Below are 5,829 nucleotides of genomic sequence, written 5' to 3' on the forward strand. Positions count from 1 at the left end.
AACATATAACATGCAATGACGAAGTCTAACTCTCTTCCTATGCATAGGCATGTCATAAAAGAACAATTCATGCACACAAAGTAAAGCCAATGCATAGTATAAGCAGTTTCTTGCAATTTTATCATATTTGAAACATAGAGAGGTGGAGATATAGTTCCTCTCTCATAATAATTGCAAGTAGGAGCAGCAAGCACATGCATATTATATTCATCAAAATCATCATGTGCAACGGTAAAAGGCAACCCATCAATATAATCCTTAATAAGGGCAAACTTCTCCGATATAGTGTAGTCAGGAGAATTCAAAAAGATAATAGGACTATCATGTGTGGGTGCAATAGCAACAATTTCATGTTTAACATAAGGAACTATAGCAAGTTCATCTCCATAAGCATAATTCATATTGGCATCTTGGCCACAAGCATAGCAAGCATCATCAAAAAGGGATATTTCAAGAGAATCAATGGGATCATAACAATCATCATAGCAATCATCCTTCGGTAAGTGATATGTCTCCAACGTATCTACTTTTCCAAACACTTTTGCCCTTGTTTTGGACTCTAACTTGTATGATTTGAATGGAACTAACCCGGACTGACGCTGTTTTCATCAGAATTGCAATGATGTTGTTTTATGTGTTGTGGTTCTAACTTTGACAGTGATGTAGGGGGGTATGTATGGAGAGGCTAGATCTTAGCTATGGAGGAGTTGTAAGCACACGAGGATTACGAGTTCAGGCCCTTCTCGGAGGAAGTAACAGCCCTACGTCTCGGTGCCCGGAGGCGGTCGACTGAATTATGTGTGTATGAATAACAGGGGTGCCAACCCTTGATACTGAGGAGGGGGTGGCTTATATAGAGTTTGCCAGGCCCCTCCAGCCCTCAGTAATGCAAGGTTTAAAGTACATTAAGACTGGGGGTTACTGGTAACGCCCCTAATAAAGTGCTATGATGACCATAAAAGCTACTTAATGACCGACCGTTTGCGTGCAGGGTGACTTTAGATCTCCTGGCAGTCGAGTGGTTGGAATTTGGTCGAGTGATTGCTTCATGGTCGAGTGTCTTGAATCTGTCGAGTGGGATACCTCCAAGTCGATTGAAAGGTGACTTCTTCTAGGGATGTCCTTGGGTAGGGTACTTAGGACAGGTCCATGCCCCTATCCTAGGTACATAGCTTCATCATTAGCCCCCGAATGGATCGAGGTTCGAGTGGGGAAGGAGTTGGGGATCTTTCCGACTGGTTCTTCATGTTATATGAACGTCTTGTTTTGGATCAATTGTCACGGATGACATTGTCAACTTCTTTCAGTCGCCTTGATCCATTCTTGGCCTCTTGTCGAGTGAATTTCTTTACTTGTGAAGTTCCAAGTGACGGTGTGAAAGGAATCTTCTATTTGACGAGTTGTTCTGCGGCCCGCGGATTTTGCGGGATTTGAATTTCGGGAAGCGCGCGGGACGGGGGCGGCCGCAGTAATCAGATGGGATAGGACGGAATCTCCTCGATCCCCATGCCACCTTTTTCGCCACGTACCGTGCGCGCGCCCGTTGCGGGATTTGACGGGATTGCCTGGGCCTACCAGTCAGCCACTCGGAAGCGACCTCTTATAAGCTGCCGGCTCGGGACCCTCGAACAGTGCGCCTTCACTTTTCCCCCTTCCTTCACAAGATCCTCCGCCACCTCCGCTCCCACCTTGGTGTCGTAGGTCTGTTCGAGCTTCGTCGGCGACGATGGTGAAGGAGAAAACGTCGGCTCTGGAGCGCGCGAAGAAGGCGGCGGTGTAGGGGAAGGGGAAGAAGTCCGCTCGGGGCGGATCTTCCTCGAGGACTGCTCTGCCTAAGGATTAGATCCAGGGCAACTGGATGCCGTCGGTGATTCGGCAGGATGATCTCAATGATCTGGTCGAGGGGGGATTCATTCCCCATGAATCTGCGCGCCTCCTGGGGAAAGAAGTCGAACCCCAGCCTCTTGATGGTGAGTGCGTCCTCCTTGCCACCCATATCGATCGTGGATTCTCTCTGCCTCCTCATCTTTTTTTCCGGAGCTTCTTGAACTTCTTCGGAGCGCAGCTCCATCACTTTACTCCCAATTCTATTGTGTATCTTGCTGCTTTCGTTTCCTTGTGTGAAAACTTCTTGGGTTGCCGCCCCCATTGGGGACTCTTCAAGCACATCTTCACTTGCCGCTCTCAGTCGGTCAAGAAGGCCAAGTCGAGTGATGAACGGACGCAGGTGATCCAACTGTGCGGGGGTCTAGCGATCCAGATGAGGGGGAAAAGTTCCTTTCCGTCTATCACTTTTCCCGAGTCAGTCCGTGGGTGGCAGTCGACTTGGTTTTACTGTAAAGACCAGGTGACCCCAGGACAGTCGACTGGGCTTCCCCCTTTTTCTCTGAATCGAGCACAAAAACCTGCCTCTCTGAAAGTGACGCCGGAGGAAAAGGCGCAAGTCAAGGTGCTGGTTGGTCGAGTGGTTCAGCTTGTCCGCGAGGGTGTGACTGGCATAGAATTGTTGGAAGTCTTCCTTCGGAGGCGCATCCAACCGCTTCAGGCTCGTGACCACCCGATGTGGCTGTACTCGGGTCTCGAAGACACCACTCAGATTCACCCAGAGGAGGTCACTGACAAGATGTTGGAAGGGTGGCTGCCGAGTATCACAGGGAATAAGGACAACCCCCGAGGAGCCAGGAGGATTCCTCCACTCGACCAAACATACGAAGTGGACAAGGTCTGACCTTGCGTTTCCGACTGTGATCTTGCTTTCTTTATTTGTTCTTTTTGGATCAGTCGATTGACTTTTGTCTCATTTGTTGTCCTCTAGGCCACTACTGAGATGTACTCGACACCCAATGGAGCACAGGAGCAGGCTGAGGAAGGAGAGGCGAGTGGAGGCGAAAGTGGAGACGAGGGAGAAGAGTGGGAATCTGACGGCGAAGGAGAGGGGGATGACGACGACGAATCCAGTGAAGAGGAGGAGGAAGAAGTCGAACCTCCTTGCTCGGAACGGCGATCCAAGCTTACACACGACCCTGCGCGGGAACGTGGTAAGGCGACTGTCCCTGTTGGGCAGTCGTTGAAGCGCCCTCGGACCTCATCTCCAGCGCCAACAGAAAAAGCTCCCAAGCACCCATGCGCGACGCCGTCCAGGCCGCCCAAGGCTCTGCCCAAGATGAAGATGACTGTCCCCACCATTTCTGGGTAATAGTAGAATTTGTTTCCTTTGTCGAACGTGACGGACTCTTGGTCGACTCATTGAATAAGCTGACTGACTTTCAAAATTTGCAGTGCTGCCACCTCGGAGATCTCCACCAAGGACGATGATCAAGAGATGGAAGACGCTGTTACCTCCAACCCCGGTATGATTACTGATGCTTTGCTTTTAGTCGACTAACGATTTCTTATAATTCCGGTCGATTGGATTTTTCTTGTAGCTTCTCCTCATGTCATTGACCTCCCTGATGATGACGACGAAGTGCCACTGAGGGCACGAAGGAACAGGAGGGCGCCGGCTGGCAAGACCCCACAAACTACTCCGGCGCCTGAGGCCACAGTCCGGGAGGGTGGTGATACCACTCGGGTTTCTGTGACCTTCGCTGAACCTCTGACGAGTGTCCGGCCTTCGACGTCGACTGCAAATCCGCCTTCGCTTTTTGCCACACACCACGTCCCTGAGGACCAAGTGGGTGCCGCTAAAGAGGCTATACGCCAGGCGGGGATCATGATGGAGCAAGTGAAGGTGGTTTGGGAAGCCAGCCAAGCAGCTTATGACGCGAGCTCAGCTCTTCAGAGCAACGTCCAGGTCAGTCGATTCACCGCTTGTTCTGTTAGGATATGCTATCTGAAGAATCTCTTTTCCGAAGATCTTTATATCTGTACGCCCACTGGGTGTGTCTATTAATCTTTTTGATGAGTGGGGGCACGCTAAGTGCACCCACTGGGTGTAGTCCCCGAGACTACGGTGGACTGCTAGCAGTCGACTGTAGTCTTTATATTGTGTTGCTTTAGCTGAACTTCTTCACTCGGTCTGGTCAGGCCATGTCGAATGGAACTGTACACGTTCGGCTGCGAGCAGTCGATTTTTTTTGGTCGAACCAGTGGGGGCACGCTGAGTGCACCCACTGGGTGTAGTCCCCGAGACTACTGTCGAATGTTTTTGATTCGGCTGTAGTCTTAGAAACGCCATCATTGTCTCTTGGTTACTCGGAAGCAACTTATCTTGGATGTCTGTCAACTGATTTTTTGCAGAAATCCTGCGAACTTGTGGCTCGCTACACTGAGTTGGAGAACAAACAGATCCAGCTGAACCTTGACTTGAAGCTTGCTCAGGAGAACTTGCAGAAGGCGAGGGACGAAGCAAAAGGTATGGCTGGTGAGCTTTTGTTGACTGTCCTTTCTTTCTGGCCGTCCTCGATGTTGATCTCACTTGCTGTTTCGCAGACAAAATGGAGGAGGCTCTGAAGAAGAAGGATCAAGACCTTGCCGAAGTGCAGAAGGAGGCCCTGAACAAAACGAAGCTTGCTGAAGAAAAACTGGCTTCAGTCGGTACTCTTGAAAAGGAAAACTCCAGGCTGAAAACTTCTCTCGACGCGGCTAATCGAGAGGCCAGCCGTCTGAAGAATGGCAATATAGCTCTGAATGACAAGGCAAGTGAACTGGCGGGGAAGAGGAACGATCTGGAGGCTTATCTCAGTGGACTCGCCAAGAAGCTGTTCGTCATGCTCGAGGGTAATTACTCCGGCCTGACTGACTTGCAGTTACCAAATCTGCGTAGAGCCACTGACTTATCCTTGAATTGTGTTTACAGAATTCTGCCAGAACTTTGAAGAGGAGACCAGTCGAGTGGAGACAGACTTGGACCCCATCAATTCTCCAGTGAAGGACGAGGCTGCTATGAACGTGCTCCGACTGGAATCTCGTGTTGCCAGCGTTGTTGACTATCTTGCTCGGTTGAAGGTTGCGATGTCACGGTTCGCTCTGGCCTAGGACGACGCTTCAGAATGACCTCGAGTCCCTGATGACTTGACTGAATGAATTTCCAGGTCGAGTGGCGGAATGGAAGAAATCTTCTGCTAGATGTGGCGCTGACGTTGCTCTGTCTCTGGTCCGCGTCCACTGCAAGGAGGCAAGAGAAGAAAAGTTGGCCGCCATCCAAGTTGCCAATACCAGGAAGCACAACTTTCAAGACTTCATGGAGACTTTCATTGCTGCTGCCACTCGCATTGCAGACGGGATCGACTTGGACGAGTTTGTTGCCCCTTCCAGTCCTCCGCATGAGGAATAAAAACTTTTATGCTTCACTTTAAATTTGCCTCGGAATGCCGAGTGGATTTTGTAACCGTTAAACTTTGTCGAGCTGGAGGCTCGAGTACTTTGATCTGCGGTCTAGAACCTTTGGATCTTATCTGAACTTGATTTATCGTTGAATATCTTCATGAATTATCTGTCGAGTGGAACTTGTTCTTCACTCGAAATAACTTTGTATTTGTGGTGCAACTCCGAAGGAGAAGGTAGCAGTCGATTTGCACCACATCGTCCTTGCGGATTGGGATGTGTTCCGTACTTAGGCGAGCACTGGGCTGCAGCTAAGCCTCCGAGTGGAAGGTCTGCTCTCCACTCGGTAGGATTTTAAAAACTTAGGCGAGTACTGGACTGCAGCTAAGCCCCCGAGTGGGAGGTCTGCTCTCCACTCGGTAGGATTTTTTCAAACTTAGGCGAGTACTAGACTGCAACTAAGCCCCCGAGTGGGAGGTCTGCTATCCACTCGGTAGGATTTTTTCAAACTTAGGCGAGTACTGGACTGCAGCTAAGCCCCCGAGTGGGAGGTCTGCTCTCCAC

Source organism: Triticum aestivum, chromosome 7A, assembly GCF_018294505.1.
Source record: "Triticum aestivum cultivar Chinese Spring chromosome 7A, IWGSC CS RefSeq v2.1, whole genome shotgun sequence".
Lineage (NCBI taxonomy): Eukaryota > Viridiplantae > Streptophyta > Magnoliopsida > Poales > Poaceae > Triticum > Triticum aestivum.